The 22,463-nt window shown below is 43.2% G+C and overlaps 1 protein-coding gene across 14 annotated transcripts in view; it reads right to left on the bottom strand.

Annotated features, from left to right (window-relative positions):
• Positions 1–22,463, bottom strand: part of NEXMIF (neurite extension and migration factor) — a 226,612-nt gene that overhangs the window by 168,872 nt on the left and 35,277 nt on the right. The window contains exons 6-7 of one of the 14 annotated variants that reach the window (XR_005584349.1): positions 17,882–17,955; positions 15,332–15,610 (exon numbers count right to left, since the gene is read on the bottom strand). The exons of the other annotated variants lie outside the window; for them this stretch is intronic. The gene's annotated coding sequence lies outside the window, so the exon portion shown is untranslated. Of the gene's footprint in view, positions 1–15,331; positions 15,611–17,881; positions 17,956–22,463 lie in introns of those variants that run through there. 14 annotated transcript variants of the gene reach the window in all.

Consider the following 22,463-nt stretch of genomic DNA (forward strand, 5'->3'; position numbering starts at 1 on the left):
AAAATACAGTGGAACTGTCTTCTCTTGAAGTAGTTTTTCATCCACAAGTCTCCACTAAAAGAAGAGTTTCACTAGAGCAGTGGTCACCAACCCGTAGATCACGATCGACTGGTCGATCCTGGAGCCTCTGCCTGTCGATAACAGTCTCCAGTTGCTAGAAGTCCGATGGCGCAGTGGGGCTAAGGCAGGCTCCCTGCCTGCCCTGGCCCCACACCACTCCCGGAAGCGGCCAGCACGCCCCCGTGGCCTCTCGGGAGGGGCAGGAGTCTCCGCGCACTGCTCCTGCCTGCAAGCACCACCCCCGCAGCTCCTACTGGCCAGGAATGGAGAACTGCAGGCAATGGGTGCTACAGGGGTGGTGCTTGCAGGCAGGAGCAGTGCACGGAGCCATGTGCCCCCACCCAGGGGCCACAGGGGCACGTTGGCTGCTTCCGGGAGTGGTGTGGGGCCGGGGCAGGCAGGGAACCTACCTTAGCCCTGCTGCGCTGTCAACCGGGAGCCACCCGAGGTAAGTGCCACCTGGCAGGAGCCCGCACCCCAGCCCTGACCCTCCTCCTGAAGCCAGCACCTCATACCCCCTCCTGCACCCGAACCCACTCCTGTCCTGCACCCCAAGCCCCTGCCCCAGCCCTAGCCCTGACCCCCCTCCCAGAACCAGCAGCCCGTACCCCCTCCTGCACCGCACACTCTGCCCCAGCCCATATCCCCCTCCTGCATCCAAACTCCCTCCCAGAGCCCATACCCCCCTCCTGCACCCAAACACGCTGCCCCAGCCCAAACATGCTGCCCCAGCCCGTATCCCCCTCCTGCACCCAAACTCCCTCCCAGAGCTTGCACCTCTCACCCCCCTTGCACTCCAACTCCTTGCCACAGCCCTGAGCCTCCCCCCACACTCCGAACCCCTCGGCACCAGCCCAGAGCCTACACCCCTGCCCCAGCCTGGTGAAAGTGAGTGAGGGTGGGGTAGAGCGAGGGAGGGATGGAGTGAGTGGGGCAGGGTTTAGAGGAAGGGGTGGGGCTTAAGGGAAGGGGTAGATCCTGGGATGCACTTAAATTCAAAAAGTGATCTTGTATGTTAAGGTTGGAGACCACTGCACTAGAGGAATCTGGCAAATGATTCCATTCCTTGTCAACTTGGGAAATGCTAATAGGGCTTCTCTCTCCACTCCATGCAACTGCAAGCAGGTACTGAGCTTCATTTGCAAGGGGACCTCTAAGGCCATGTTTACTCGCAATGGGAGACAGCTATGAGATGACTGGCATGTCTCCTCTTCATTCCACCTGGAGAAACTTTCACCCTTTCTCCTCTGCTGAGCAAGGCCCCAGTTTAGCAAAGAATTTTTAAGTACATGTATAACACCCTCCTTCTTCAGTAAGCCTTTAAGCACTTGTGTAAATCCATTGAAGGCAATGGGATTTATCCACATGCTCAAAATACTTTACTGAACAGGGATGGGATTACTCAAATGCATGAAGTGCTTCCCAAAATTGGTACCCTAGAGCAGCAGGAGGAAGGTGATAAATGCTGAATTCCAAGGAGGTTAACACCTAATAAATAGCTGACATTCTTCATATTCCAAGGCTGCATCTTCACTGCAAAAAGTGAATGTGGAGCTACAGATAACGATCTCAATGTAAAATTCTAGTGGAGACAGGTAGCTTTTTCATCTCAGTGAACTAGTAGGGTTCAACCCTGTATTCACACTTAGGGCTTGGCTACACTTGCAAGTTGCAGCGCTGGTAGAGGCTTTCCAGCGCTGCAATTACACCCCGTCCACACCTGCAGGGCACAACCAGCGCTGCAACTCCCTGGCTGCAGCGCTGGCTGTACACCTGGCCAGGTTGGGGTGTAGCGATTGCAGCGCTGGTGATCCAGCGCTGCTCATCAAGTGTGGACACACACCAGCGCTTTTATTGGCCTCCGGGGAATAAGGAGATATCCCAGAATGCTTTTAACTAAAATTACTCCCTTTGTTTTGTTATGCAGCCTGTCTTTGTTTTGTTGTGAACCTCCGGAGCTCCGTTTGGAGCTCCGTTTCTACCGGGGCTGCTAATCAGCTCCTGTTTGCTGTGATCAATCTGTGAACAATCAAATGAGATCCTCCTCCCTGTTGTGAACAGCTCTGTGGAGCTCCTCCGTTGCCGCTGCTGCTATCTAAAAAACAAACATAGCTCCTGTTTGCTGTGATCATCTGTACCTGGCTGTAAACAATCAAATGAGAGGCAGGCAGGGAAACAGCGGGAGTCGTGCAGGCTGTTTGCAATTAAGAGTTAAGACTAAGGGGTCAGAAAAATGTTCTGATTTTTCAAGTCAGGAAGCTAAACACACAGTGTTGGCTCCAAAAATCCCCTCTCTTTCCCCGCCTCCTGTCACACTAGACCCCACTCCACCCCCCTCTTTTGAAAAGCACGTTGTGGCCACTTGAATGCTGGGATAGCTGCCCATAATGCATCACTCCCAACAGCGCTGGAAATGCTGCAAATGTGGCCATACACCAGCGCTGGTAGCTGTGAGTGTGGCCACACACCAGCGCTGCTCCTACACAGCTGGATGACCAGCGCTGCAAACTACCAGCGCTGCAAACCGTAAGTGTAGCCAAGCCCTTAGGGTTTAAAGTTTTTACCTTTTAGCTAGTTGAGATAAAAACCACAGTCCAAGGATTTAGCACCGGTGAACTCGTTTTCACCATTTCACTAAAGCAATGTTTATCATAAGCTATGATATGCAACACAAGACAAGGTTTGACCTCTTTACATAAATGTTTTGTGTTTGAGCACAATTGTGAACAACTGATGGTCAGCACTGTGTCCTCTAAGTCAGTTGTTCACAATCCTGTTTCAAACATGTTACATCTTTGCAATCTACACAAACCCCAGGAAGTTAATCCATAGATAAACAAATATAGTATTCTCTTTTACCAGGAAGGGAAGCACATGTATATAAGTTCTCATATCATCAAAAAAAAAAAACACAAAACCTTGCCATCACATGATCTTATTGACGGGAAGGGGGGAGGTATTGATCATCTGGCCTTCAAACAACCCCCAACCTCTCCAAGCTCATTGTCAAAACCAAGCTCCCCACAGACCAGTACACACCAAAGTAGCACCAAAACCTACCATAACAAATGCAAAACCTGCAGTAATATCTCCACTGCTACAATGATCAATACGCCCAACAACATACTTTTCAAGATCCATGGGTTCTACATATGCCTATCACAACGTGCGGTGTCCCTCATCCAGTGCACTAAATACTCCAATAATTCTGTGAATGAAACAAAATAATCACTCTCAAATGATCTCACACAGAAAAATGATAAAAACACAAACTCCATGTCACCCACAGGCAAACACTTCACAAAATGATCACTCTCGGTCCTCGTCCTCAAAGGAGACCTCCACAACACCTTCAAAAGATGAGAGAGGGGACTTAAATTCATAACTCTGTTAAACACCAAAAATCATGGACTCAATACAGACACCGGATTCATGGCTCATTACAATAATCTGTAACCCACGAACCCTGCTTTGTCCTCTGACTGTAGAGGTGTTAACTCTCCACCTCACCTTGAATAATCTTTTGCAACAGGTGTTAACTCCTTATCTGTTTCACTTCCTATTGAGCTGTGATACTCTGAGTAGCATTCCCAGATCTGAAGAAGAGCCGTGTGTTAGCTCCAAAGCTTGTCTCTTTCACCAACAGAAGCTGGTCCAATAAAAGATATTACCTCATCCACCTTGTCTCTCTAACGTCTATACAAAAGCAACCAACCATAGATGGCCGATTTGTCCATCAGTCAGGGAGTACTAATTTATTATTTTTAAAAGTGAACTGACCAGGGACCATTCAGTTGTCCATCAGCTCCTAGGCAACTCTGTGATCTTATTTACATTACTCTTAGAGACAAGGAGGGTGAGGTATCTTTTTAATGGACCAACTTCTGCTGGTGAAAGAGAGAAGCTTTTGAGCACCACAGAGCTCTTCTTCAGGTCTCTCTCATATACTGGGACCAACAACGCTACAACAACACTTTCATTGCCCTTCTTATACACACTCACTCGTGTCTTATCTCAGATTAAAAAACAAACTCTTTGGGGAAGGAACCACATCTATCTACACCTTGCATATTGGTAGCTCCAATCTTGAATGGGATGTGTGGGTGCTACTGCAGTACAAATAATACACAACAATGAAATAATAAATTCTGAAGTACTGTTACATGTAGGGGGACACTATCAATGTGGTTTCAGAGTAGCAGCCATGTTAGTCTGTATCCGCAAAAAAGAACAGGAGTACTTGTGGCACCTTAGAGACTAACAAATTTATTTGAGCATAAGCTTTCGCGGGCTACAGCCCACTTCATATTGAACGCATGTAGTGGAAAATACAGTAGGAAGATATATACACACAGAGAACATGAAACAATGGGTGTTACCATACACACTATAAGGAGAGTGATCAGTTAAGGTGAGCTATTATCAGCAGGAGAGAAAAAAAAACTGTTTGTAGTGGTAATGAAAATGGCCCATTTCCAGCAATTGACAAGGAGGTGTACGGAACTGTAGGGGGGCGGGGGGAATAAACATGGGGAAATAGTTTTACTTTGTGTAATGGCCTATCCACTCTCAGTCTTTATTCAAGCTTAATTTGATGGTGTCCAATTTGCAAATTAATTCCAATTCAGCAGTCTCTTGTTGGAGTCTGTTTTTGAAGTTTTTTTGTTGTAATATTGTGACTTTTAGTTCTGTAATCGAGTGGCCAGGGAGATTGAAGTGTTCTCCAACTGGTTTTTGAATGTTATAATTCTTGACGTCTGATTTGTGTCCATTAATTCTTTTACATAGAGCCTGTCCGGTTTGGCCAATGTATATGGCAGAGGGGCATTGCTGGCACATGATGACATATATCACATTGGTAGATGTGCACGTGAATGAGCCCCTGATGGCGTGGCTGATGTGATTAGGTCCTATGATTGTATCCCCTGAATAGATATGTGGACAGAGTTGGCAACGGGCTTTGTTGCAAGGACAGGTTCCTGGGTTAGTGTTTTTGTTGTGTGGTGTATGGTTGCTGGTGAGTATTTGCTTCAGGTTTGGGGGCTGTCTGTAAGCAAGGACTGGCCTGTCTCCCAAGATCTACAAACAGTTCCTTTTCTCTCCTGATAATAGCTCACCTTAACTGATCACTCTCCTTATAGTGTGTATGGTAACACCCATTGTTTCATGTTCTCTGTGTGTGTGTATATATATATCTTCCTACTGTATTTTCCACTACATGCATCTGATGAAGTGGGCTGTAGCCCACAAAAGCTTATGCTCAAATAAATTTGTTAGTCTCTTAGGTGCGACAAGTACTCCTGTTCTTTTACCAATGTGGTGGTTTTTTTCCTCTTTTTTAACTGACTAATTTTGGCTGGGATTTTCAGAAGGCAGTTGGGATCCAAACGGTATGTAGCTCCATTAGGCTCCTCTGAAGTCCCAATATTAAAAAAAGTCCAGCTCCTGTTGAGAACTCCTAAGTAGTAAATCCTGAATTTTTGCATAAATCCTTAAAAAATGTGTATAAGGGATTTTCCGCTCTTCTTTTGATGTTTATAAGAGTCCTTTCAGAAGGGAGAAAATGAATGATTATACAGGAAAACAGTGACACTGCCCATACACAAAGATTACACAAAGCACAAATTAAAGATAGAAATAAATGAGCAATTTTTTTTTAGTCTATCACAATAACTTCAGGTGTTGGAAGTAACTATAGTAGCTACAAAACTTTCAGGCAAGAAGTGATTTGCATGTTGTCTCTTTAACCCCCGTTAGTGGAAATGGAGGAAGATGAACGAGAAGTCTCATGCTGAGAGAGAGGGTGCCTTTATGCATGTTTATCATGAGCTAATACCTTTATGAAAGTCCCTGGAAATATTGCTTTAAAGATGGAATGCAAAGCAAAAAAAAAAGTGAGTTTTGACCTTTGCTAGCTCTTTATGTAGTATCAAAATCAACTCAAACTTCTTGCTTCTTCTCTCTTAAAAACAAAACATTTTTTTCCTTTTGCTCTTACATTGGAATATCAGGCCCTTGTTTTTCCTCTCTTTGCTCAAAGATCCTGGAGGACTTGAATAAAGATGTCAACATCAAGCTGTAATCCAAGGTATGACTACACTGCAGCTGGGAGCATGCCTCCCACCCCAGGTAGAAAGACATGCTATTGTCTGCTCAAGTTGTATGCTAAAAATAGCAATGGGGACTTAACAGCACAGGCACTGGCATGGGCTACCCACCCCAGTTTAGACCCAGGGGATCAGGCAGGCCCATAGGCACCGACTCTGTGGGTGCTCCGGGGCTCGAGCATCCAAGGGGAAAAAATGGTGGGTGCTGAGCACCCACCGGCTACTCCCTTATCAGCTCAGCCCCACCCTCCCCAGCTCTTCCCGCCTGCCGGTGGGCCCCACGGATCAGCACCTCCCCCTTCCTCCCCACGCCTCCCGCCCACCGCAATCAGCTGTTTCATGGTGCACAGGAGGCTCTGGGTGGGAGGGGGGAGGAGCAAGGATGCGGTGCGCTCAGGGGAGGGGGCAGAACTGGGCAGGAAGAGGCAGGGCGGGATTGGGGCAGGAAGAGGCAGGGTGGGGGTGGGGCCTTGGGCAGACCCAGGGATGGAGAACCCCCCAGCACTTTGGAAAGTCGGCGTCTGTGGGCAGACGTATACTCCAGCAGCTAGCCCATGTCGCAACATCCATGATCTCTTTTAGCTCACTAGCTTAAACAGAGCTAGCATGTGTCCGTCTAGCCTGGGGGAGGCACACTAAGCTGCAGCAATCCCTCCTACAATGAGAGATTCTGCATGCCCTCCCTCCCACTCTTTAGAAAGCAAAGACCTAAAATACACCTCTACCCCGATATAACACGAGCCGATATAGCACAAATTTGGATTTAACGCGGTAAAGCAGTGCTCCGGGGGGGTGGGGGCTACGTGCTCCGGTGGATCAAAGCAAGTTCGCTAAAATGCAGTTTCACCTATAACGCAGTAAGACTTTTTGGTTCCCGAGGACAGCGTTATATCGGGGTACAGGTGCATAAGATTACACTCAAAACGCTACAGCGGCTCAGTTGGAGGGCTGCAGCTGCGCCGCTGTAGCGTTTCAATTTAGACACTCACTACAGCAACAGGTGGGATTCTCTTGTCACGGTAGTTTGTCTTAGATTGACACACTACTGCCTACACCAAGAGTTAGGTCGACTTAACTACATTGCTCGGGGGTCTGGATTTTTCACACCCACCTGTAAGTGACATAGTTGGGTCAACCTACCTTTTCTGTGGAGACCAGGAAGAAACACGCAGAGGGAAAAAATTGTTGAAGAAAAGTGTGTATCCACCTAGATGCAGCATGAAGGAGCAGCAAAGGGTAAAAGCAAAATAAAATGTTTGCTTTCAGCTTTGCAGTTCACCATTAAGTAGAGACTTGGTACTGAATCAGAGAGAGAAAGGCAAGCCAAAGAGAAGAGATTCCAAAAGAAGTGCAAGTATTGAGGCTACATAATAACAAGCTAGGGAGCCCAATAAAGACTTTCGAAAGGCTAGGGGGGAAACCACTTAAGACAATTTTGTGATTATAGAAACTTCAAATACTGAAATATCCTGCAGCAGTTTCCTTGCACTCTTTGCCTTCCCTGCAAAATAAAGTTTAAACCTGAGCACAAGCAAACAGTAACTGCAATTAAACTCTCTCTGTCACAAGCTTTGGTTTCCAGAACAAAGGTAAATCAGGCTGGAGAAACAAAAATTGCTACAATTAACATGGTGAAAAGCCTTGATGTGACAAAAAGCTTTTTTGTTGTATGTGCTTCACCAAGTTAAGTTTGGGGTTTTGTTGATTTTATTTTTTAAAGTTCCCAAGAGGGCAAGATATAATGAAACACAACCTACTTATTCTCAAAGTTCTCTCAGGCATTTCATCCTATTATACCATCCAAATTAAGTTTTAGTGTTTAAACATTTCACACATATCCTCCCTCCCTCCATGTTCCCCACTGTTTCAATGGTGAAAATCTCCAGGAAAAAAAACAGAGAGCAGCACAATGCACATACCCCAACATACCTAAGACAAGACTAAGGGTTTTTCTTTTTCCTTTGGTCACATCCTAAAGAGCCTCAACTCCCAATTATCTACAATTCCTTTTAGCTGTAGTTCCATTGTTTAGGTCTGTAGCTTTAAATACACCCAATAGAACATGAAGAGGTCTATCACCGAAGACCAAACTTTATACACCAAGCATGTAAAAGGCCTATTAAAACATGGGTAGTTGATTATTTTACACACCAAAATAAAATATACACCATGGAATCCACCCTTCACTTACAGGAATATTCTGAGAGACTTCAGACATACATTTCAATATATTCTATTTTGGCTCAGCAGAATTAAATAAATTCAATTTTTGACCATATCGAAGGTTTAGTTATGAATTAGGTTATTTTCATTTTTGCTGACAAATGTTTGTAAACTTATGCGGAGTACTTTTTTTTTTTTGTTACTGACTGAATTAAATGCAAGCGCCTAATTTGGTTTGCTGCCATGCTGCCACTCACCAGAGTGGATGTTTATACACACCCCTACACCACGGGAGTGCCTCCTGTCACTGCTGCTTTCCTTGTCACCTCCAATGGTCTGTCTGTCAGTAGCTAGGGATGGGGCATCAGCTGCCATCAGTCTTTCAGCTGCCAGGGATGGGGGCCCCAGATGTTCTTCTAGTATCTATGAGTGGGCCCCAACACCTCCCCGAGGAGCGGGGCCCTCCTAGGACAGTCAGAGAGCACTATGAGTGACAGCAAAGGGTGCATGCACGCACACACACACACTCACTCTTTCTCTCTCTCTCCTCTGATCAACTGGGCAGGGAATGAGACCTCTCTCTTTCTGACCCTAGCCCACCTGAAGAGAGGCTTTACCCTGATCAGAGATTATAGAGCTGCAATGACAAGCTCCCCTGCTATCCCAGCAGATGGTTTTTATGGGAGCAGCTCATGCCATCACCTCCCCAAACACTGACAGAGCGACGGTGTAACGGCAGGGCTCCACTGCCTTAACTCAGTCCTGGTGACGATTTTACACTAGTGCCCCATGCAAACAATTCCCTTTCAGGGGCAATTCAAGGGTTTGATGTTTTCATTTACAATAAATAAATTGGGCCTTTGAGACCTCTAGGCACCTGCATGTAACTAACACCAAAAAAGGACTAAACCAACAAAGCATCCACTATAGAGCGCTAAGAGAAAAAAAAATTAAGTGAGAATGACCCAGTTATTCGAGAGACCACATCTTTCTCCGTACCCCATCATGGGGGTTAAAATCTGCTGGGCTGCTCTTGTTGACAGTCCTTGGGGTGTCATTGTTCAAAACGAAAGGCAGGACATTCTCAATGGAAAGCTCCTGCCTGTCAAGCACATCGCAGCCACAGTTTAGCAATCTTTAGAGCTCAATACAAGCCATATTTATAGGAACAAGCCATTGGTTATTAATAATACATAGCTCTTAGGCAGTGCTTTTCATCAATAGTTTTCAAAGCACTTTACAAAGGAGGCAAGTATCACTATCACCATTTTACAGATTGGGAAACTGAGGTAGAGAGTTAAACTGACTTGCCCAGTCACCCAGCAGACCATTTGCAGAGCCAAGAACAGGTGGTCTGAGTCACAGTCCAGTGCCCTATACTCTAGACCACACGACCAACCTTAGCCTTCAAAACCAAGTGTATTTATTAATCTACACAATATTGCCTGTGACAAAGACCATTTTATGTCATGTCAGTTTTAACTGATCAGGTGTACAGATGCCAACGCAAAAGTCTCTGCCAAAAAAGAAAAAAGTATAAATCAAGAATATCAGACTAGATGATCAAAAGGGTCCCTTCTGGCCTTGTAATCTATGAATCATAATTCTGTCCTCCACTAACGGGATTGGTGTTTAGCACCAAACAGATAATCAAGTGCTCAGATGGGTTTAAGAGTTTTAAAGCCAGACATCGGTAATAAAAGCTATCACAATCAACAAACTATTAAGAAGAGCAGTAATGGGATTATCTGTCAACACAAACAAAAGGATAAATACAAGCAAAACCATCAGTCCCTGAAATATAATTCTTGTATATTTAAAAATCAGACTATGGCAAGGAGATTAAAAAGTCTCAGGATCAAATAAAAAGTTGATTGTCAAATTTTTACTTTAAAACAAAATACATGCTTAAGATCACACCTGAAATGTACCGCAGTAGTAGACCAGTGCTGCTGAGAAATTGCACTTTCCCCCTTCACATCAGTTGGCCCGGGGTGAGTGGAGGCATCAGAGGCATTGCTAGGGGGAAGTGACTGAAGGCTAAAACTCACCTTACTCACTCTCACAACCATTACAACTATTTGATTTCACTAAGCACATATATGAGATTTGCAGAAACCCTCAGCGAAAGGATCACAGATGCCAACCCCTAACACTGAAAGACAGGTCAACTCCCGCCTGGGTCTGGCTCAGCATGACAATAAGGAATAGTTCAGACTACAGCTGAAGCCATGCTAACAACAGCAATATCTAAAACCAGTTATTGCCATCTTTAGTAGTATGGACAAGGACAAAATGGAAATACCCTTCCAGAGAATTTGAGATTTGGGATGCCAACACTTCTTGCAAACCTATGGGGTGTACTCAAAAGTACTGCAGTACGCAGAGAACTTCTACTGCATTAGAAGAAGGAATGTTAAAACAAAGGGTCATTGATTATCTTTCAGTTATCGCTCCTGTTCCTATGATCCATTTGAAATAAAGTTCTATATCTTAAATGTAACAATATTAGTGAGAGTTTTATTGTATCTTTACATTGAAAATGTCCAATACTTACATTTTACAGAGAAAGATCTGAAATGTTCACACAGATCCCATTCTCCCCATTCCCCACACACTCGCATGCACACAACACACCTGGGTAATGAAGGGAAGGGGGAAAGGAATGTATGGTTTTATACTGTTTCACCGCCGCACTTGCCAGCACTTCCTCTACCTTTTTTTGTGTTCAATAAGGTTGCCAAGACTGAATCCAGATGAAAAACTTCAAGCTTGATACAATAACACTGACTTCACTTCAGTTTCAATCTAATTGCTGGATTCATCTGAGTGCACAGAGAGAAAGGGGAACCCAGAAGGGTGGAGAAACTGTTTGCAGCTCCCACTTAATTCAGTGGGAACCATGCTTCAGGTCCGGTGTAAATGCAGCTCTGTGAACCCAAAGAGATGATTTTCATTGCTGCTCACATTAAACATCCATCCAACCATTACTAAAAGTCCACAGCTGCATGTCCAATGTCTGTCTCTTAGGATCTGAACCACTGCCTGCTAAAGTCTATGAAAAGACTTAATGGGCATTCAGAGGGCTATTTCCCCAAGAATAGTGGGAATTCAAGCACCACCTCCCCACATAAAACATCATTCAAATTGCAACACTCTCCACACTAAGGTTTTCTCCCTTTCAGGCAACTCTCCTAATCTGAGGCTCTAAACCCACTGGTTACAAACTCCCCTGAAGTCCATTGAAATTTCTCTCTCTCTCTCTGTACAGCACGTACAATTATTAGCTCCCAAAGAAGAAGTATATAATAGAACAGAAGTCTCCATATTCATTTTCTTATGCAACTGTGCCTTTCTGCATACGACTGAGGAGATTTTCTGCAAACAATTTAGCTATCCACCTAATGCTTACTTAATGGAAGTGTTTTCAGAAAAACACTACAAGAATTTTCAAATAGAAACAATTAGCATTCACAGTAATTTGCATCTACTTTTCCCCCGTAAAAGCTGTGTGCTGTGCTTTAACATTAACCCCTACATGTTCATTTAAGACTTGCGCAGGGGATTCAGCCACACAACTCCCATTAGAGTCCACAGGAGTAATTAAAGTCAATGAAGAAAAGATTATACAGCAATGCTTGAAATTTAGGGGTACCAGTCTTTGTTTTTAAATGCATATTATGTCAGCAAAATGAGCAGCTCCATCATGCTACAAGAATTCTCACCCACACTTTTAAATATTGTTTTCCAATTCATTCTCATAGGCATCCACATAGCCATGCAACAGAATAGGGTTCAACTTAACTAGAAAAATAATTTATTAGTTAATTCCCGCTTCACTTAAAGCGCTTTATATACATTAAAGGCTGAGGCCAAATGGCCAAAGATCCTTGGGATGCTGATAAACAGCCTCCAATAGCTTGTATTTTTGATGGATACCCATTTCAAGGTCTGGTACCTCATGAAGCCTTATGCCTGGAAACTCATGCAGTGTGCCATCGAAAAACTGGGAATTGTGACTTTCCATGTTGTAATACAATAACTTTGAGGGCTCATTAAAAATCAAGCCGCATATCCCATACATTGGATTATACTCTTGCATGTCCATTGAGTCCTGTGCTCATAAACTAGCATGTGACCCAGGCCAATCTGCCCCTGTGGACAGGCAATATTCACCAAGCTATGAACTATAGACAAAGGTGAGTGGTTGCAGGGTAAAGACAGGACTCACAGAATGATTCCTGTGAAACGGGATTGTACAGCGAAGATGCAGAAAGGAGCCCTATCTCATTCAACACAGCAGGGCCCACTCAATGAGGCAAGGCTGCACAGAAGTCCTTGGCAGTAGAGAGAGGGAATAGATTCTTGTGAAAATGCAGTTTAATACTGCAGCCTAGCAAACCATTTCACAGGATGGAGTTTATATCCCAATTTTCTTTTTTAAAACCCTAAGAAATTCCATACACAAAGAAAATCTATGTTTAAGTAACATTAAGACTGTATAGCACTCAGAATCTGAAGGTGTCAAAATTAAGGGCATCTGTGTAATCCTAATTCTGACCGCTCCTTTACATGTATTACAATACAGTCTTTATGTGATCATATATTACCTTTTCTACAGGATCACTGCCTCCTTCAGTGTGCAGGTTGGAAGGCGAACATGGAGTGAAGCAGGGACACATAACGAATGAGAAAGATTTACTCATCTGTGCCTTACTTGGTGCTTAATTCTATTTGCAATGATGATATGGCAAATTCTGAATTTACACGGGTATTACAGAGACATTGTTTGGGTCCTCAGTGGACAGGATGGAAAGTGTGTTGTAAATAAGGCATGGATCCAGGGGACCCATCTCATTCAGTTTGCAGTTTGGACAGTTTGCAATGAATGAGGCTGGAGTCCAGTACCCCTTGAACAGCAAGGATAGAAATCAATTTGAACACTGTCCAAATAGTTTGCAATCAGTCAAAGGTTATATTGTAATGAGAAGCAAACTTAATGGGGTAAGCAATCTAAATGCTCTTAACGTGTTTTGTTGTTTTCGTCTGGTTTTTGAAAATGGAATGTATCATTAAAAATACAGAAAGCAGCCAAATAATATTCTTTGGATAGTCACATTTCAACAATTTAAGAACAAAATATACAACATGCTGAACAATATCAGCTCATATAGCCATCTCCCAGGCAAGGCACACATATTCCTCTCCATCACCCCCACTTACTTGGGAAAGTCAACAGACTCCGGCACAGGACAGTGAGAAAAATGGATGCCAAAGCAGAACATGATGCCACTGAACATCCAGCTTCCCATTCCCAGAACATCCAGTATGACGACTGAGAGCAAGAATAACCCATACAATCTCAAATGATACAACTGTGCATAAGGAGAGAGAGAGATTTCATAGGTAGATGGGGCTCAAAAACCATGATGGGGACCTATGCACAAATGATTCTTACTCTTAGCAGAAATGGCATATGTGAGAACACTTGCGTAGAACTATTCTCAGAGAGGATATCAGAGCATACCACTTAATGCCACTTTTGCAGAATATTTATATATATATATATGGTCACATTTTGTACATTTTGGCCCTATTTATTCTCTCACACAAAAACCTTGCAAGTCTGCATAGCCATTTGTGGTAAATAGAGATACCATATTTTGCCCACTACTTGATGTAGCTCCTCAATTGCTTCCTGTGTAATAACTTTAATACTGGAAAGATTAGGATGGTCACTGTAATTCCATCCAGTACAGAGCAACAATGCAGGATAATATCCTCTGAAAGCTGTAAGCTATACCATTGCCCCATTTCTTCTTACCAGCTCAATTAAAGACATACTCAACTGCTAACAAGCAAAATTCAGTGTGGTCTGTAGTACACTGAAATTTATTATAATCTGGTTTGGAACTACTTCTGGATCCTCAATATTCTATTTCTTTTTTAATGTAAATATTTAAAATCCACCAAAGAACTGACGACAAGAACAGTCACTGTCATTTTGGTGTTGGACATGGGCCATAAGCTCTTCAAACTGTTTTGCAAGAAGAGCCACCAGTAGCTACAATACACTGGGGTATATGTATCTTCCTGCTAACAGTTTCAATGAAGTTTATGCCCAGACAGTGAAACAAACAGGAAAAAGTAGGCATGTCGCCTTTTGCTGAACTAGAAAAACTGCAGGACACAATGTATGCTACAGAGTGAAATTCAGAAGACTAACATTTTTCAAACTTCAGATGATTTAACAAAAATTTTAAAATAAAAACAACATCCTTTTAAGGAACAGGTTTCTTCCATATGACTGTTCCCTTTTAATTTATCTGCTTATATTTGTGTGTTTTTTCCTTCATGGTGCAACACTGATGGCTCCTCTTGATTAATTAAGAGTCAACAAGGTGCTCCATACCATACAAAACACAGAGGAATCCCACAAAAATGAAAATACAATTCATCTTTAGCTTGCTCCATTAGGCCCTGGTTCAGCACAGCAATTAAACACATGCCTAACGGCCTTACTCACTAATTTGCAAAATACACACATTCGGAATGTGTCTTCCAGTTATGAGAGTGAAAAAGAGAAGTTCTACTATACTTAATGAAAAGCTCTTACACACAGTAGCACTTCTCAAAGCACTTCCCAAACATTAACTTATCTCACAATACTCCTTTAAGACTGCTAAGGATTATTAGCTCCATTTTACAGAACAGAAACTAAGAGTTAAGGGCCCAGCCCTGAACGATATCCTCTTCCTGTATCTTACCTAACTAACATGAGTTTGGCAACTGCAGCTACCAAATGCATGCCGAACGCTGGGTATTTCTGAAGCAAAGGCATCTGGTGGTCAATTTCTCTATTTAACATGCCTTCCCCCTCCCTCCTGGCTCTACTGCCAGCTGCAGTACAGTGCAGAAATAGCTTTGTATACTGCCTGGAATACTGTTTTTTTCTTTTAAATCCATCTGATTGTGAACTACTAGAATAAAGATCCCATTCCTGTTCTGTTCAGTGCTTTATTTCTGGTCAAGACAGGGACGATTTCAGAGCCTATATACTTATAAGTTTCAGTCTTCAATTTGTAAAGCTGTCTACCTGCCATGGAGCAGCAAGCCTCATCCTGTATGCTAGACACTTGTGATGAATTGACTTTGTGAATTCAAAGCTAGTTTCTTTCTTCATCTCTACCTATAAAGGCCTCTGTCAGGTGACTGACAACCTAAGGAGGTTAATTTTTTTGTTGTTGATGCAGTGGGAATGGCGGTCTTGCTTTCAAGATCTGAATGTGGGAAACAATAAATGGATAAATACCTGCATTAATTTCAAAAGTACTGATTGGAGGAAAGCAATGTTGCATTTTTTAAAAGGTCACTGGCTGTGCAATCATACATTTTGCATGGGAGAAAGTGATTCCTGTGACATGGTAAACAGTGGAAGAAGTGACTAGAATGTACAACAATATATGTAGTAAAATTCCAGTACCAAATGCAAAGAGGCAAAATCAGCACACCCTTTAAGTTACGAGTTTTGGTTTGTATCTGAAGCAACTTTTTACATGGATTACAGATTAATAACTAATAAATATCTAAAAATACACCTTTTTCAGAAAGGCACCCCAGGCAGATTCAAGTTGACCCATACTGTATCAGTGACAATACAGAATAAAGGCTTAAGCAAAAATATATACTAAAATTGTCACCATTTTTGACTGGTTGAAGTCATTTACTCTAGTAATGCTGTCATGCTGTGAACATGATATTTTGTCTGTAAGCCATATAGAACCATCACACATACGTAGTGCAAAAGTAGAATATTTAAGGTCTCCCTGCACCACTCTGCTTAGCCAGAAACGCAGGAAGAAATCAGCATTTATGCTTGTATGGAAGGTTCAAATATTATTTCCCTCCTATCCCCACCACGATACATTTAGAAAACAATTGTTAACCATGAGATAGTGTTTGCAGTGCAGAGATGAAAGAGAGAGAGACAAAAAAACACTTAAGCAAATGCACAAACTGCTACCCCATTGTAAAATCCATTAAAACACCACCTCTAGGTGTGAACCTTCGGTTTGCTCACTGAACCATGAGAGTTATTTGCTACACAAAAGAAACTGGAACCTTAGTGACTCCCATGCCCACACACGGGGGTGTTCCCAGAACATTAAGAATCTGAGCAGTGCCCTCCAATGCATTTACCAGACTGTCACCACAAAGCTAAAGGCACATGTGGGTTGTTGTTTTTTCCTGTAGGTGGAAAAATAATCTGACCAAGAATAAAGTTGAAATGGACACCCTCAGGAATGAACAGCCTCCAAAGCAGGAGAGAAGATTGGGGGGTGGGGAAGAGGAAGTAGGAAGATATCTTTCCCTTTAGTATTATAAGGTGTAACAACTTCTCCATCATGACAGATTTTTTTAAGCTATAACACATTCATAACACTAATTGATTTTCATAGGGAAGAGAGCAGATGAGGTCTCTTTGGGAACTGCCTGCTACATTTCTGCTTGAAAGGAGATCGCTGCTAGTGTGCCTCAGCTCCTTCATAAAAAATTTAATTAACAATATCTCCAAGAACGAAACCACAGTTAGGTCTCCAGCTATCATGTGACTCCCGGCACTCTGATGCAGTGTGACAAATTAAACCTAAGCAAACGATACCTGTCGCATGTTGGGTAGCCTGTGCATTATCGTCTGGATAGAGTCTTTTGGGAGAGGGGTGGAATGTAAAGAGAAATGAGCACCCGCACACACACACACGGATCGAGAGATGCCTGCATCTTAGCCTGGTAGTGACAAGTTGTTTTCCTATGTGCCACTTCTGATGGTTACACATTTTTAGCTGTGATCAGATGGCTCTGCCAGAAAGCAAATACTTAACAACCCATGATTCCAGTTGATCTTCATAAAAATTATATTTTAGAAACAGCAGAAATTGCAAATATGAGCCCTTTGCTCTTGAATATACAGGGATGGCTATGTAAATGGGAACTCATGTGTCCCTCAGGAGAGGCGCTGCACCATCATGACTAAATGATGCCAGAAATAGAAAGTCACAATGTGCAGCTCTGGAAGTTCCATCTGGCATAGCAATGGAGGAGAGAAGACAGGAGTGTGGATTTTTCTGTTCTTTCTACCACCACACCCTTCCACCCCCCCCTTAACCTTTTGAAACTTCCATTCTAAAGGGATTTGTTTCTTTTGCAAAAAAAAGAAAACAGTGAGAAAGGAACCTGAAAATATCAACGCAACAGCAAAAGATCCAATACTATAAACAGATTGTTAAAATCACTTCTAATGTCTAGATACAAAAATCCATGTTTGCACTGAGATGGTATCCGGAGGCTTACATCAATACCTTTTAAAATTCTCTGAACTGCATAGTAATTAGTGCTGATTTACAAGAGATTCCAAGACGGCCACTGGATATCATCAGTGCTGTATTTTTAGCCCTTGTTTTGTTATAATTTAAAAGCTCCTACCATTGCATATAGGATACCAATAGGCTTGATTTATTATCTATAATGTCAAAATTGAAAAGGTTAATCACCATTATTAGTCAATGAAAATTAGGAGAGTCGGAGATTATCACTTGAATACTGAAGACGACACAGGGATCAGAGTCTAAAAAGAAAAATTAGACACAATCGGGCACCATTCACATTCACCAGATGGCAGTATGTATTCCATCCAAGCACTATGTCCTTAAACGGTGTTCCTCACATTTGTAATTGAATACAGTCTTGCAACCTAATCATCATTCTGTAGAAAGATTAGAGAATGTCAACTGTCTCCATGAAGAGAAGACTATACTGAAAAGCACAATATATATTTATTTTTAAAAGGTAGTATCCCTGGTCTGCCATGAACCAATGTCACTGAATGATACTAAGGGGTCCTGTGCTAAGTATGCCATCTTTTAGATGAAACATAGATCCAGACAACTGCACTCATTAAACAGCGCATGCAACTTTAATGATGTATATGGGTGTAAATCCTTGTGTCCTGGCTCAATTCCAATTCATAACTGAGCAGTTACATTCCCCATGACTAAAGGTAGGTCTACACTTATGGCAGCATGTAAAGTACAGATATTTCACACTCAGCTAGCATGGGTATAAATAGCAGTTTAGAAGGTGAGGCAGTGTAGACGGTGAGGCACTGCTTAGGCAAGTAGAGTACAGACTAGGGTTGCCAGCTTTCTATTTGCAGAAAACCAAACACTCTTGCCCCGCTCCCTGCCCCGTCCCTTTTCCAAGACCATGTCCCCGGCTCACTCCACCCCCTCCCTCCGTCACTCGCTCTCCCTCACCCTCGCTCATGTGCTCATTTTCACCAGGCTGGGGCAGGGGGCTGGGCTGGGCTGAGGGGGAGTGGCGGTGAGGGCTCCTGCTGCGGGTATGGGCTCTGGGGTGGGGCCAGAGATGAGGGGTATGAGGTGCAGGAGAGGGCTCCTGGCTGGAGCAGGGGGCTAGGTCGTGGGAGGGTGCTCTGGACTGAGGCAGGGGTTGGGGTACAGGAGGGGGTATGGGTTCTGGGGAGGGGTGCAACCAGAAATGAGGGGTTCAGGATGCGGGGGGGATCCGGGATGGGGTGGAGATTGGGCCTCTGGGGTGGGGCCAGAGATGAGGGTTTGGGGTGCAGGAGGGGGCTCTGGATTGGGGTACAGGAGGGGGTGCAGTATCAGGGCAGCGCTTACCTCAGGCGAGTCTCGGGAAGCTGCCGGCATCTCCCTCTGGCTCCTAAGCAGAGGCGCGACCGCATGGCTCTCCGCGCTGCCTGTGCCTGCAGGCACCGCCCCCTCAGTTCCCACTGGCCGCAGTTCCTAGCCAATGGGAGCAGCTGAGCTGGTGCTGGGGGCGGGGGCAGCACGCAGAGCACCCATGGCTGTTCCTCCGCTTAGAAGCCAGATGGAGATGCCAGCAGCTTCCCTGGAGTCGAACAGAGCTGGGTAGGGATCCTGCCTGCGCTGCTGACCAGACTTTTAACCGCCCGGTCAGCCATGTGAAAACCGGACACCTGGCAACCCTAGTACAGACACATCAGAACCACAGGGTATTGTCTACATGGCTTTCTATACGCCCAAGCAGTGCCTCTCATGTCTACACTGATATTTTTAGCAGTGTAATGTCCTGCTGTTGAAGCCTTTCCACACCCCAGTGAACGGCTGTGGAAGTAATCTATCGCTAGACTGGAGGCAATGGGGAAAGACTCCAGCAACTCTCCAAACAGCCAGGCATGACCCTGCCCACACTCTCCCCCGCCCCCCAGACCCTACTGGGGCCACACCACCCACCTTCCCGGGTCTGGGGAGGCTGTGGCGGCACCACGTGCTCTCCCTCCTGGCTCTCTCTCCCTCACGTGGAACGGGCGTGGCTGGGGGTAGCCTTCCTCAACCAGCGGTTCACCCGCTGCCCATGTGGCGCTGGGTAATTGCAACGGCCCACAGGGCCCCCCCAAAGCACAGGGCCCAGAGCAGTCGCCCCAATTCGCCGTCCTCTAGGAAGGTTTTGTAGTAACCAGGAAAGGTACTAACGAACTTCAACAGGACTTTATTTTTAAAGTGGAAACCTCTTTTCCAAGCTGCTGCTGCACCCTCAGTAGCTCTCACTCAGCCTCCTCATTTCCTCCCCACTCCTTCCTGTTTCCTGTCCTTTCAGACTCCCAACAGCCAGTGCTCCCAGTTCTAATAATTACAAGCAATATCTAAACACCACAGAAGGCTCTGCCTACATGCCACTGCAAGTGTAGACAAGACCTCAATGCACCCTACAGTTTCCGTTAGATACTGTATTCTTCACTTTGTGTCCTAAACTGTTGAGCTGAATTACTGTGCACAGTTAAACAGCTGATTTGATTCACCTCAGAGGTGGCTGCATTTCAGGCGTGGATTGATTGGTATTGTCTGCTTCTCAGTTTAAGTTTGAAAGGTTTTTTTTAGGCAGAGAAAACATTACAAGTATATCATCTTCTGCTAACATTTTTGGCACCCTAGTGTTTGTATAGTAGCACTCAATTGCTATTTAAAAAAATACTAATGGGATCTGAGAATTGTTATACTTTGAGTTAATATACCCATTGTAACTTTACTCAAAAACTCCTGAAAACTAGAATGCTGGCAGATAATAGTTAGTTCCAGTTCCTGAATGTCTTACTGCATCATTGTCCATTTTGTAGTAACAGAAAAGGGGCCAAGTTCACTGCTGACAGATGCAGACAATTCCATTACAGACAAAAGCATTGTGCCTACTTACACCAGTGGCAGATTTGTATTAATCGCCAGTGATTCAGATGTGAAAATCCTAGACAGGGAAAAGGTTTCAAAATTGCAGAGGGAGGAAACTAGTATTTTGCAACAGCAAATGATAATACAAATAAAAAAAAAGGGATACAGAAGAGGGAAGGCACGTTTTACCCATAGGAAGTTAATAAATCGACATTCAGAATCAGATAGCTGGATTTTTTTTTAAAGAGAGTACAGAATTAAAAATAAATCACTGTGTACTGTCTCTAATTTATAACAAATGTTAATGGGCATCCCTATTATAAGTCTGTCATAGCATTTCTCTATAAAACCCTGTTTTCACAGGGGTTATAAATCTGCTGTGAACATTTGCTTGGGACTGAAATGTGGCATAGAAATTCAACACCCTGGACTATATATTGTGATTCCAAAAAATGTCTAAGCAGGAATTAAATTGTTTTTACGTTCAGCAGCTGCAAAAAAATCCAGACTGTAGTTTCAAGCAGGTTTTTGTGTGTTTATAACCCCTAAATGTGTCTTCTCTTGCAGTGATTAGTCAAGAATATGGTATAGGTCCTTTGAGTGTATGTTTGTTGGTTTAGGGTATATTGGGTGGGGAAAGAGCTTGAATAGGAGAGAAAATTATAAAACAAACATTCATAATGAATGTGATCAATTTTTAAGTAACAGAAATATTTGAAAAAGCATTTGTTGGGTAGATTATATACTTTTATTGTGCCCATAAGATATGGCTTATTTTTACCGTTTTTCATTTTATTAATAATGTGACCTACACATTATTCTGAACTGGTCTCCTTTTCACAGAAGGTAGAGTTGGAAAGTAGCACCCTGTGCAGGACTATTTTTTTAATCTGCTTCTGGCCCGCCCTGCAATATCCACTCCCACCCGCTCCAACATTGTTTCTTTCTTATTATACTGCTCCCACCGACAAAAACCTTAGATCCCGCAAGAGAGCGATTCCCCCAGTCTACAAAAAAACAAAAAAAAACCAAAACCACTGTTGGATAATATATTATATAAACAGCATTCAGATACAATTTTTATCACTAAAAGACTAAAACAAATCTTGCTTAAACCATGTAAAAATACTTTAACTCCGGTTATAATAGATATTAAATATCTTTCTATCCCTCACTAAAATTTAAGTATTAAAACCTTTATTTAAAATAAAAGAAAAACTTGATTCACATTCCTGAAATTCTATTTATGAAACTCAGAGAGATTTAGAGTTTTCCCACAAATTACCAGGTTCCTTGGTTTTTTTTGCCCACCCAATCCCACCTGCAAAAAAATACATTTTACCCACTCTGCTATTATGGCAGTGGATCCTGTGGGACCTGTAGATCCCAGTCCCACTGTAGGGCTCTATTGGAAAGCCCTTTTTGTTTTTAGATTAGTCATTAATATTTGAGACCAGGCATACATGTACAGCAAATATTTTTGTTCTCTCTTTCTATCTTTTAAGTATAAACCAATCCCATGCTAAGGAATACATACCAATAAATGTAACACCCAAGATCAGCATAACAGCTCCAAAAACACAAAAGTCAGAAATGGGTTAACAGGTCTCACTTTGGAAAAGCATTGTAAAGATACATGATAGCCAGCAAGGCTCTTATCTTCAAAAGCTCACTTTTATATATTCCTGTCAAGGGGGCAGGTGACCCTCAATGCATGCTGAAGGTCAGCTTGGCATGCAAAAAAACCAGTATACGAAGCTTTGGCTCCTCTATCAGTCATTTAAAATTTGTGTAAAAGCTCTTAAAAGATTAAACCATATGGCTCCCAAAGAGCCCAAGAAAACGATACACATTTTTAAATTTCTCTCTCTGTGTATCTCTATCGCTCTCTCTCTCAAAAAAAATG

This window comes from Mauremys reevesii, linkage group 9, assembly GCF_016161935.1.
Source record: "Mauremys reevesii isolate NIE-2019 linkage group 9, ASM1616193v1, whole genome shotgun sequence".
Taxonomy (NCBI): domain Eukaryota; kingdom Metazoa; phylum Chordata; order Testudines; family Geoemydidae; genus Mauremys; species Mauremys reevesii.